Source organism: Pogoniulus pusillus, chromosome 9 (genome assembly GCF_015220805.1).
Source record: "Pogoniulus pusillus isolate bPogPus1 chromosome 9, bPogPus1.pri, whole genome shotgun sequence".
Lineage (NCBI taxonomy): Eukaryota > Metazoa > Chordata > Aves > Piciformes > Lybiidae > Pogoniulus > Pogoniulus pusillus.
The window spans coordinates 15,292,335-15,305,825 of record NC_087272.1 but is presented as its reverse complement, the minus strand read 5'-3'; the positions used below and the strand labels follow the sequence as shown (position 1 = coordinate 15,305,825).

Sequence of the window (13,491 nt, the reverse complement as noted above, 5' to 3'; positions counted from 1 at the left end):
TTTCTCAGTCTTTTTCCTCTCTGTCATTAGAGCTTTTCCTATATGAAAGTAGTAAAGGCTGTAATAACAGCACAAACTTTAGCAGACCTATTTCTGATTGCATTTAGGTCATCGTTTTAAGGTATTTGTAGAATATAGCCTTCAAGTCATGTACACAGCACTGCCCCTGATTTTAACTCATTCAAATTACTAAATTTTGAACATGGAATGTGATCTGGGTTGGTCTAGTTTCTAACTGAAAAAAAATCGTTACTTCTTTTTTAATCCAATGAGGGCTACAAGGATAATTAAGGGACTGGAGCACATGCCTTATAAGGAAAGGCTGAGAGACCTGGAGCTTTTTAGTCTGGAGAGAAGAAGGCTGAGAGAGGATCTAGTAAATGTATAGAAATATGAGGGCTGGGTGTCAGGAAGGAAGGCATAGCCTCTTCTCCCTTGTTCCCTGTGACAGGACAAGGCACAATAGATGTAAACTGCAGCACAGGAAGTTCCACATCAACGTTTACTGTATGAGGTCACAAGAGTACTGGAACAGGATCCCCACAGAGATTGTGGAGTCTCCTTCTCTAGAAATTTTCAAGACCTGTCTGGATGCCTTCCTGTATGACCTATGCTAGATTCTATGGCTTGCTCTGGCAGGAAGGTTGGGCTCAAAGATTTTCAGAGGTCCCTTCCAACCCCTAACATCCTGTGATTTTATGAATGCAGACACTGATTCCTTGAAAATAGTTACTTTGCTCTTAGTATCTACTGCAAACAGACTTCAGTAGACATCCCAAGACTGAGTATTGCACTGGACTAACAACTAGCAACAGGTACGGTGCTACCTAGAGACAGTACTGCATTTTTCATTAATGTTTTACTGGAAAAAGAGGAGAATTAATTCTAAATAGAACACACTATAAATATGATGGGAAATCATTAAAACCTTGCTTAGTTTTGGTTCGGGAAACCCATTCAACTTCAGTAATATTTTATGATCAAGTATGGACACAGTAAAAGCCAAGTGAAATTTCAAACTGAACTATGCACTGATTCTCATTTTGAAAAGTACCAAAAATACCAACCTTACATTTCTCCAAGATGTCTGTCACTGTGTTGTTAAAAACACTGACACTCTGCAGAACCTAGAGTACAATTAGTGGTATTAAATCAAGCCCACACTTATTTCAGAAAGATCACATTTAGACAGAGAGATTGAGAACTGCAGCATGTGGCAAGAAGCAGACTCCTTTCCATGAACATTTGCAAAAGTTTTTATAGCATTCCAGATCCAAATGTGGAATACAAAAAACTTTACATCTGATACAGGGCACATGAGTAAGCTGATTATTTCATATGGGAATCTTGAATGGTCTCTCCCTGTTCTTCAAGCAGAGAAATCACTTCTTTCATGTACTACATAAGTTGAGGAATACTTCCTTCACTTGAAAAAGTAGTTCTAGAAACAGTGTCTTGTATAATACTCTGCCCCTTGTTATGGTGCTTTAAAAGTAAAGGAGGAGAGCTGAAGAATACAGGCATAACATCCTAGCACATTTCCTTTTGATTAAAGACAATATTATTCCATTCTATATGGTAGGTGAAAAATTCTGCTGTATTAGCAGTTGATGACACTCTAATGAACTCTGGCAGAACACAGAAAGAAAAGCTGTCTGGAGGACACAGAGAAAAAAATCATGGGCAAGATGTTAACAGAAGAGCTCAGGTGAAAACCTGACTACGAATAAAAATGAAAATCTTAGATTTTAAGGGGAAACATTTTTCTATTAATAAGATACTTTCACTGAAGGCTATCAACTAAAGTTGTTTCTGCACAATCTGTATATCAGATACCACTGCCTATTACTATAAATAGTGTTACCAGTTAGCTTTGCCTAAGTAGCCTCCATTAGCTTGTTTAAACTGGAGCATTCTTTTTTAAAGACTTATTTCTTTTTTGGTCACTTTACATGCAGTGCGAAACAGAGCACATTCTGCTAAAACAGAGCTGCATAGGAGGAGGCCAACTGAATAATAATTCTTGAAGAGTCTGACAATAGTCAGAATTAAGTTATGCTTTAGGTTTTTGTATGTGTTTCAATCTGACTTGTCTTAATTGCATGTTTACAACATGTTAATTATCAGGGCTTGACACACTGTACAGTTGGTAACTACTAGAAGAGTGTTCTAACTAGAAAAGTGAAATCTTCTAAATAACTTACATACACATCAATGTTTGATGAAAAATTAGATTTGTAAAGAAGTAAATTTTACTGCATTACCAAAACAACTAAATGCATTACCAAACTTTACTCCATTACCTGCAGATGCAGTACTTCTAAAAATGACCACTATAAATTGCCATGTCTCAGATATCCTTTCATTTACCTGGTGGCCCTACACAATCACTTTAAAAAAGGCAACCCTACACTATGTAAAGCCTACCCATTAGAAAAAAAGCCAAAAAAAAACCAGTTTAACATAGAAAATCCACAGAAACCTCAGAGCTGAGCAGAGACCTGCTGTTACCATGCTGTGTTAGAGTCCTATCCTTGGGCTATAATGGGAGTGAGACCACATACTGACAGCAGCATCAGGACTTCTCTGAAGTCAGTGAAGCTGCTCCACTTACAGCAGGTCTGAGTTTGATTCACTAGGTTCCAGAATGCACCAAGGAGGTAACAGAATCAAATCTTAACATGCTGGCAGTAACATACTCATATATCCCTCAAATAATTAGAAATTACACTTATATGTTATTTTAAAACAAAATAAAACAAGAAATTGAAGAAGTTGCTGACAGCAATTTGTCTTTGAAATACCTCTGGGTAATATAAAAGGTTTCCATTGATACTTCTGTAAATTGCTGCTCTCACCCAGACCTCAGAAAAGGTTGACTAGCCTTTACTTCAAATAAACACCAGGGGAAAGGCTTTGCACCTCCTCCCTGAATGAGTTCTTTTTGGGGTGGGTGTGCTAGGCAGATTGGCAAAAACTGTTTGCTGTAATTAGACAAACACTTCAGGAGAAGCAGCTGAACAGGTTTCCTCTGAACTGCTGTTTCCAGTTAAGATTTCTACTTCTGCTAATAACAACCCCTACTGGTTTCAACTCTTAAGATCTGAGAGGCAAAACACAGCATGAATAATTCAGTGAGCACTAGGTCTTGAACCCACCTTTCCTTTCATGAAGAGAGAAGTAATGTACCTTAGGTATAAAGTTTTACTCGAGCAGAGCATAATCTTTCTCTTTCAGTGCTTTGTTACTAAGTGCTGTGTAGGTGTGAAAAGCCTTATTACCATGTAATTTTGTTGGGATCAGACTTCCAACTACCTGCTTTGCTTCATATTCGTACACACAGAACGATCAAAATCTGCTTTATTTCCTAACAATAGCCAATTTTACTATAATTATTTTAAAATAGCAAATTTAAGGAATAATGCCCTGGTTAATTCACATATGGCATCTATCCATGCACTAATAAAATACCTTATCATTTATTACCTTTCTCATAACGAACTTTGCAATAAACAACTGAAAAACTAATTTGTTTTTTGACAATGCCAAACCTTTGAATAGAGAAAATCACAGAGTCGAACAGAGTGCAGTCCTGTGTGGTAAGTGGTCTCCATAGCAACCAATAGATTTTATGCTAAGTCTGGCCTTTAAAAACATTTCACGTTTACCACTGAGAAAAAGATGGCCTTGATTTAAAAATGATACAACAAGTATCTTGAACATGCATGCTTTGCTTCTCTTTTACAAACAAAATTAGCAGACATCCCTTTAACACTAAATCCTCTCAGCACTGTGTGTCATCATTGACGTATGTGTGGGTCTGCTTTAGGCTTGGCATTCTTTTTTTCTTGCATATCATTGCAAGACATGAAGCCCTTTCCCCTTGTATTCCCCTTTTTGTTTTTCTCTATCCTGAACAAAAATAGAACATCAAGCTCTTAGTCAGTGTTCATAGTGACAGTGAAAATATTATTGCATGCTTATCTATAGCAGTTTCAACAATGTAAGCTTATAATAACTGCAATAATGGAAGAAGTAGTAACTAAATCTGTAAAGCCTGAGACAGCCTAATTTACTTTCACTCCACATTCAAGTAATTGAAGTCCCTATAAGGGAATGTATTTATAATAAAGAGAGATTCCAGCGTAAAAATGTGTATATGCAACTATTGACAACACTATGCTATAAAGAGTAATATGACCATAATCATTAGCACTTAATGAGAATTTTGTTTGCAGCACTGGAATTTGAGTGACAGGACATAAGGATAGATGGACAGAGCTATAACTGAATTAATCACTGTATTTTCAGTTCTTGTCACCTGACAATATAGGGTGCATGCCTTTAACATTTCATCCAAAGCAGAGCTGGCATACTCAGGTTATTCCTTTCAGCACGGATGTGGGATGCCTGCTTTTGGTTGATTAGGAATGCAGCCTTGAGAGCTTTGAATGAGTAGGAGGGGAAGATACAGAGACCATCTGTTGCTATTCCTGTAAAGGTAATTTCAACATGCATTCAGTCATCATTGTGACAGTAATAGCACTTCATACACAGCCTTTCACATCTCCAAATGTTTGGTCTTTGTGTTCCGTTTAATCGCAACCACAGTATAAGCATCACTCAACTCACCACACTGAACGCTTCCTCCACAATTTCCTTTGTCCAAAGTATACTTTTCTTTTCTCATAATTTAAGGAAGGTCCTCTGTTGGGCCTTCATTAAGAAGGGGGTATTTAACATTCAAGGTCTGTTTGCCACAAAATGAGACAATGTAACACAATTTATTATTCTCTGTTCTTTTCTCTGACACGCTACTGGACTTGCAAAGTGACCATCAATACAGCGGCAAAAATTAGAAGCCCTCACTGTGAAGGAAACAGGCAACAAACCTGAAACTAAAAGCTTGTGCATGAAAAAGCATTATCCTTATCTCTAGGGAAAGCAAAAATCTGTCCCCTGCACAAAATAAAAGTGCTATGAACAAATCTAGCAAAGATACAGACAGCAGAGCTGTAACAGGGCCAGAGAATTTCAGGTTCCATGGTAGAGGAAGGCAGGGTAAACACTGCCTGTCATTCAATTCTTGCATTAGGATACACTGACCACACCAAGAGGACAAATTAATCACAGCAATGTGCTACGGTATGTCAGTGAAGTCTTGCTTACGGTGAATGTTGCAGCATTAGTGTTATCATCACCACCTCCACCCTCTCTCCTCTTCTCTTCCACACAGATGGAGGAGCACCATGCCAGAGTTATGATTAGCATAGGGTTGGAGTTATCAGAAACAACTGAGCAGTTCCTGACAGACCACTTTCCTTTTCTCATTTAGAAGGGAAATCAGAAAGACATGTACTGCAATTTCATTGTAAAAGGATAAAATGTAAGCAGAATGCTCTAAGGTAGGGTCCTATCTGTAAAATGCTTCCCCTGACTCCTGATCAACAGACATCTCCAATGAACTAATAAACACAGTGAGCCCTAAGCCCTGTGTTCCAGTCCAACCAGCATCACAGCTTCTCCGAGAGCAGTGCTTTCACAGTCTGCCTTTGTGCCACAAGTTGAAGGCAATGAGCAGGAATCAACCAATACTAATACCAAGGGATGCAGCAGTATCTTTGACTAACTAGCAGACAAACCATAGGACAGCACTTTAAAAAGACATCTTAGCAGATTAAAAAAAAAAAAAGAAAGAAAGAAAGGAAAAAAAGATATAAAGAAGATGGTACTGTATAGTCTACCTCCCACACAGAATGTCTTTCCTTCACATACTCCAGAAAAGTAGCTTTATCATATTTTTTTAAAAGCACTTACACTCTTCTCATCATATAATTTTAGCAACTCTATTTGGATTGTACAGACCTTTTCTTTATTCCAGTTCTCCAAGAGGAAAATTTCATGTAAAAAATTTAAAACAGAAAAGAGCTGTTCAGAATGAAACATTTACTCTTGTTCTGTATTGCTTGCAATGCCAGAAGAGACATATGTACCATCTGAAGTCTTCCTCTGAAGTAGAGGTGTCTAATGCTGACTCACAACTAATCTACTGAATAACTCTGAAGATATATTTTAGAGGAAAGAGTGAAACGGTTAAAACTCCAGAGACCTTTGCAAGGCAGCCACAATGACCTTTTTTCCCCTTGTTCTTAAATGGAGATGCAAAGAAATGTTTTCTCAGGTGTGACAGCATACTGATCATATTTACAAGTGTCAAACTTGTCACTTAATACCTGTCAAATATTCCACATTTAATTACAATATAATATTCACTGTCTCCAGATTCAAGAGAGTCAACATAAATTTGAATTTGAGAGGTGAGAGGGGAAAAAAACAGTAGGTGCAGCCAATAAACATCAAAACCTACACTCTATGTATGCAAGACTAAAGGTCAAATAACTGTTGTCCAAAAATAGTGACTTCAAACTAATTTTTATAAAAATTAATATATAAAATCTATATTTATTTTATATAATTATATATTCTATAGAAATATATATTTTATATATATGCAAAATATATATATTTTTATATATACACCAATGGAGTAAACTCAGAAGTTCTATTTTTTTAATGTCACTTCCTCTTCCAAACAGAAAATGTCATTGTTCTAATAAAACAGTGGATTGTTTTTCATAATAATGAAATATTCTTCACTTCTAAACCCTATGAACTTTTAGGTATAAATTGTTTTAATGTAGAAGTGTGAGGAACCTGAAAATAATGCCTAGTGACAGTTCTAGGATTAAACTCTTCTCAGTTAGAATGGATAACTTCAATTGTAAATTGCTTTTAAAGAATAGAGCACATACTGTAAACCCACCCATGCCTCCTACAAACTGACATCAACAAGACATCTAGGACAACTGTATGCTAGTAATTCATCCTAATTATTTGTCAGTAAAGCTGTCCTAATAGGATATGTCTTTAATTTTTATTAAAATGACCCTCTGAAATGCAGTCCTTATAGGAAGCTGACATACAGAGGCAAATATTTAACCGTCTGGCACTTCTAATTTTGTCTCTGGAAGCTGAATGTGCTGCTAAATGCCCTTATATAACTACTCCCTCCATTTGCCCCTCTCTGCTTAGCTTACACATTATGAAGAACCTGTTTGTACCTCTTTGGTGATCAACAGAAGTAGTCATCTTTGGTCCATGTGACATTTGTTTCAATTTTTGTTTCCTGTCTCCATAGCCTCCATGACTTATGCTATTACTTGAGTGTACCAGTAATTCAATGCAGTAGATAAATGAACCGCTGTGGTTAAACAAACTATTTTTTTTTTAAGCATATAGCCATGGATGTGACAAACACTTCTTGTGCCATCTGGAAGGGTTTAATCTTGTGATTTTTTTTCAAGTATGAATTGATGGGGTACATCATGTTCTTCCAATATTCAGAATCATTACACTATTTAAAAATAGATTTTTGTCACGCCATGACATTTCTTTGGGAACCTTACTTCTTGTGTGTCCTAGGATCCATTACCCTGAATTGGTTACATAAGCAGAACTGACATTTACTGTAAGGATGTAAGATCACAGATTTTATATTAAAAATGTCCATACAGACTTTCAGAAGTCTTTTAACTAAAGTTTTCTCATTAGGAATAATTCATTCCACTTCATGATTTCAGTTATACATGAAATGAAATTTTGGTATTACTATCTAGATTAAGTTGTGTGCACAACTATAAAACATTGTCAGTTGCTTTAGGTGCTAGTATTAGTAATCAGATAAACCAAAAGATGCATCAAGGACAGAACACAGGCTTAGAAAGAAACCTACAGAAAGGAAATTTTGCTAGTAGGTTGTCAGTAGGAAGACAATGACTCAGTAAATAGCAGCACTACCTGGAAAATGTGTAAAAATCCAATATGAAACAAAACAAAATTTCTTGCTTTTCAGCTATCTCTTGTAATGGAGGGAAAAAAAAAAAAAGAAAACCAAAAACCAAACAAGAACAACAACAACCAGAAAAACCCAGGTTGTTACACTTCAGCTAGCTCATATGAAATAGAGGGACAAGAAGCACAAGTATTTTTGAAGTGGTTACACAAACTTCTTCCTTTACAGCTTTGGAAAGGGTAGGTGGCAGTTCCACTTAAAACAATGAGAGAGTTCTGGAATGCTCCAAGATATAGTGCATAACATACTTAGTCTGAACATATACATATTTGTATTCCTTTTTTAAACCCCTCCCATACCTACATTATCAGTATCAGCATTAAAAATAAAAATTATGACACAGCACATGATCACACAGATTTTGATTTACTGCCTTGGCACATGGAGACTGATGATTAACACGGTTTTGAATTCATTATGAGTGTGGAATTATGGGAGAGGAAAAAAATATTAAATATGAAAGCTCAGGTATCAGTTTTAGTAATATTTGCCTTCCCAGACAGATCAATAAAAGCCAGGTTGGTACATTTATTCCCCTTCTTCCTATTTCTGTGCTAAAATTTTCAGATGTTTTAACATGCAAGAAAGTTCCTTGACAGTCCACATGTATCAAACATAGAAAGTATTAGGTAATGACATGTAATCCTCAGAAAGAGGTTTTGCATACCTCCATCTTATACAATGGCAAGATAATGTTACTACTGTCCCATAGTATAGCCTTCACTGGTTAAGAACTGGGCTTTCAGGTTGTATTTCTACATAACTATGCAGCATGAATCAGGATTAGTGCCAGAAAGCAAAGGAAGAAAACATTTCCTTGCCTCACCGCCACTCTCACTGTTTCAGCCTTCATTCTGCCCCTTCCTTTGTGGTCATCTTTTCAAGATCTGAGCAGAAATATGGAGAGAGAGAAAAGGGAGGGAGAAATGGGCATACAGGGGAAGAGTTAGTTCTAAGGATAAACATGGGTATTGAGTACCTTTTGGTCAGAGATGTATCAATAAAGAGGAAAAGCTGAGAACACACAGGTAGGGTGAAAGTAAAAGCAGGATCACAACCTTCCATAGGAACACACAAAAAACTGCAGCAAGGAGAGAGATCACACATGAATAACCAAACAGTGTTTAATAAAGGCATCAGTCTAATGTTAAGCTGAAATTTTCTGTCTGCTTGCACTCTTCCAATTCTGAATGAGTGCTAGATGGGGTTTTGGATGAATACTTAGTGCTCAATGAAACCTGCACAGGTTCCACTTACTTTGTGTGGCCTAAGATAGCAAAACCCATCCTGAACACTGTGTGGTATGTTCCTTGGCATAAATCACACACAGACACTTGGAGCAGTAAATCAATGCTTTTCCTATCTTCTGCAAAGGGAACAGGAGGCTTAACCTATAGAGCAAAAGACAAAACCTACAGCCTGCCCTAAACAGGACTCCCAAACATCAGATGCAATCCTTGCAGGATTCTTCACTCAGCAGGAAAAAAAAAATGCTGCTGCCACTGACACTTACCCTCTCTGCAGAAATCAATTGTTCTTGTGGTGTATAATTGTCATAGCACTGCCATCAAGATTTTTGTTCTTCGAACTAAAAGACTGGTTATAGAAACAAGCAGACCACTGAAGGGGCAAGGCAAACAAAGGCAATGAAAAAAGTCATTGATTCTTCCCACTTTCACAGATAAACTAAAAGTGGATGTTCTTGGTGTCACGATCATTCTGTAGAAGTCAAAAACCTACAATGAGAGGACTGGCAAATGCAGGGGATTGACATTCTCTGTAGTACCCAGTCCTCCAGCAAGTTAAATAGAATTGTGTGAATTTGTTTGTTCCACAAGCTCATAAAGAAAAAACAAAACAAACCAACCCAACAAAAAACACAAGACAAAACACCATTACCAACAAAAAAACCCAACCCAACCAACCAAACAAAAAATTAAAAATCACACTCCATGTGATATTTAGCAGTGTTGAAGCATTTTGCAATTTCATCTTCATTTCATCAAACTGCTTAGCAGGGAACAAAAGCATCTTAAAAACACATAAAAACCTAGCTCTTTCAACAACATTTTCTGAATGCATTCTTTATCATTATTATGATTGACTTCTTTTTATTAAATTTGACCTTCAAGTATTAAAAATCGGTCAAAATGTAAGTAAAACAATTTCATAAAGGGCTCATTTAACCACACAAATAGGTGAGAACTATTTCAATATTGCCAAAGAAAGTAAATATTCATTATTATCCCAGCCCCAGCACTGGCAGGCTGACATAACTTTTTTGTACCTTTCTGCTGCAGAACAGCTAGGAACATTAATCTTTGAACTATTTTAGCAAGAAGGTGGTTGGTCCTCAAATTAAAGGTACAGAAAGCAAGAAAGAAAAATTCCTTTGCATTTGGGAGGCTGAATCCTAGGAGAAGTATCAGCTCTGAGAATGTATCATGTGAGGCGCAGACAAGTCATATTTACTTCAGAACAAAGCATGCAAAGTATTAAGAGTACAGGAAAATATTTTCAAAGGGAATGAGCCACGCTGGAGTTTAGAAATCAGTTTTCTGGTTTTAGTTCTGCTGTTGATGCACCTTGAGAATTTGGACAAGTTCTTTTAATTTATCTTTGCTTATGCTCTCTCTCAACTAAAATATATATATATATATATGTCTCCTTCCTTGACAAAACAATTCAAGAGGTACTGGCCAAAAAAAAAGTCCATAACAGATATCAGAAGATTTTCTGCATTTTGCCTAAGATGCAGAATCTTAAAACCTGTAATTCACAGTTCAGTGAGTTACCCTGAAATATAAGTCTTTGGATAAAAACATTTGCATTTAGATACATTTAACTTTACATTAAAATCAAAAGATGAATAATACTTGAATGATCCTGTCACATTTATTAGCTCTGCTGAAGGTGAGTAAAAGCTCTTGGGAACAGCAATGCCAGACATTCTTCCCTTTCCTCCATCCACTATTTTTTCATACTAGGCTATTTCCCTCTTGGCACGAAAATCGTAATACAGCAAAGACATAAGGGATAAAGGACAAAAGAAATAAGACCAACTACTAAATTAACTGCATACAGAGTGGAAGAGAGACAAAATTGGTTGTTCAGGGATAGATTCTGACCTGTTCTACTGTGGGCCTCTACAACAGTTTGACCCAATGATTCTCTCCTAGATTTCAGGTCACAGAATCACAGAAGCATTCTTGTTGGAAAAGACCCTCAGTATCACCAAGTCCAACCAATATCCCTACTCTACAAAATGCACCTTAAACCATATCCCTAAGCACCACATCCAAATGACATGAGAGTTTTTTTGCAGCTGTGGGTGCAGCCCATTATTAGATGCCTCATTAGTGGTTCCTCAATCTGGTCCTCCTCTAATAAGTTCTCCTTGTTACAGGCTTTCCCTTTAGTCTCAGGGAAGTAGAAATACTGAAGGGCAATCCTACCAGTAAAGACCAAGGCAAAGGTGGTAAGCAACACCTCAGCTTTTTCCCTGTCGCCAGGTCTACTGCCACATTCAGCAGCTGGTCCAACTTTTCCCTCATCACATTTTGCTGTTTCTGTTCTTATAGAATCCCCAGTGAGGGCCAGGGCCTGTGAAAGTGAAGATTCTTCCATGTTTTTCAGAATTTGTTGAGGCCTTCTTCAATCAGGACATCTATAACAGACATCTGCTAAGACAACACATGTGTTGGTTTGCCTACAATCTTGACCTATAAACTCTGGACCATTCCCTAACCTATTCAAGGAGGAACTCCATGCATTACAACTAGTCTCTCACATTAAGGACAAGTCCTTCTCCTTGCCTTTTCAGACTGTCTTTCTTGTGGAGTCTGTATCCATGTATTATAGCACTGTGAGCTATCCCAGTGTGCCCCAATGAGGTTGTAGCCCTATAAACCACACAGAGACTTCTAATTCTTCTTGTTTGTTCTCCATGGTACATTTTCCAGTCTAGGAATTTAAAAAAGCACCCAAGCATGAGAGCTTGCCCTAGAAGGCTATTTCACAGGCATTTTCTTCCTTATATGCCTACCTTTTAAGTGATTGTATTTCATCCTGGATTGTTTTCTTCCTATGTATTTTCTGTTCCAATCACCCGAGGCCCTTGGTGGTAGACCGAGGAATGAAGGATGTCCCGAGCACAGGAAAGGAGAAAGGACAGCCTATAAGCAGCACAGACTGCCTTCTGTAGCTGAGGTCTGCCCAGGTCTTACATCCTAACTTACCTTCCAAAATATCTTTGTTAAAGCTCACTGATAACAGTTGCAGAGTACTGCATTAAAAAACATCTACCACAAAACACCCAATTATCTTTTTTTTTTTTAAAGTAGATGACAACAACATATCCATTTTTAATTGGAGCATTGCGTGCTTGTAGCCTAATTATTCCCTTGTTCCTCAGTTTTCCCTCCTGTTTTCACTACCAGTGATACTCAAAGTTTCATAGAATGAATTGCATTGGTAAATTGACTGCACCGAGCATTTCTTCCACTGAAAAGTTTTCTGACCATCACCCACAGTGTATTTACATCCATTATGTCTAATTTGTATGTTTGTATTCAGTACTGTAATAAAACTACCCTAAAGTTTTATTACTGTCATTGCCAAGCCAGCAATAGTCTGAAGCACTATCTTTCATCACAGAGATATCGGAGATTACTAATAATTACTAATAATTAAATGCCTTATTTTATCCATCAAGATGTGTTATTAAAGGCTGAGCACCCTCAGGATTTCCTCAGGCTTCTCATCACACTCCTTCCCACCCTCTCCCTTGATAGAAGGTACACCTTTCTCAGATCTGTTGGCACAATTGAACCTTCAGTCACTTCCAGAATTATTTGGGTTAGCTTAAATATACTGCAAAACAGATTTTCTATTCTGAATCATTCTGACAGAATAACATCAGAGAACATTTACCTGTTCAGTCATGGAAGTTGATCAGATAGGACTGAATCTTCTTAACCTGCCTCAAATTCAATTAGAACATCACATCAAACTGCAGTATCACTACCAGTGACCTTCTGCTTGATCCAGTCCTGCAAGACAAGGTTAAAAAAAAAATCAAAAAACATTTCTAGCAAGAGTTTTCATATGACAGACAATCACCATTTAACTTCTACATTCTTGTTAAAGGCCTAGGTCAAAGCAGTAGAGCTTCCACAAGAATCATTCCCTGTACAGAGAACCTCACTTGAGCACCTTATTTGCATATCTAGACTTAGTAGGTGTACTCACCACAACAGATATTTTAGCAGCAGCATCACTTCAATTTTACTTAAGACTGACACAGCAGTTGTTGGTGTATCAAGCGTATATGGGAAGGTGTTGGAAACAAGGTGGAGGATGCAGTGGTAGTCTCCGTGAGAAGGAATATGGCAATGCCTCATGCTTGACATTGCTAGTTCCAGGTGGTTCTACAACAGATCCACCACAAGGCCAAACTGAGCCCATCAACCTACCTGGTGGTACCTCTTATGAAAACATATGAAAGAAAGAACAAAAATGTCAGACAAACGGGGAAATGAAGATTTTTAAAAGAAAGGGGGGAAAAAAGAAGAATAATT

General features: G+C 37.3%; 1 long non-coding RNA gene across 1 annotated transcript in view; it reads right to left on the bottom strand.

Annotated features, from left to right (window-relative positions):
• LOC135178102 (uncharacterized) overlaps positions 1-13,491 on the bottom strand; it is a 202,449-nt gene that overhangs the window by 114,748 nt on the left and 74,210 nt on the right. The window contains exon 2 of the long non-coding RNA XR_010303349.1: positions 12,845-12,963. This is a non-coding gene — a long non-coding RNA (uncharacterized LOC135178102). The remainder of the gene's footprint in view (positions 1-12,844; positions 12,964-13,491) is intronic.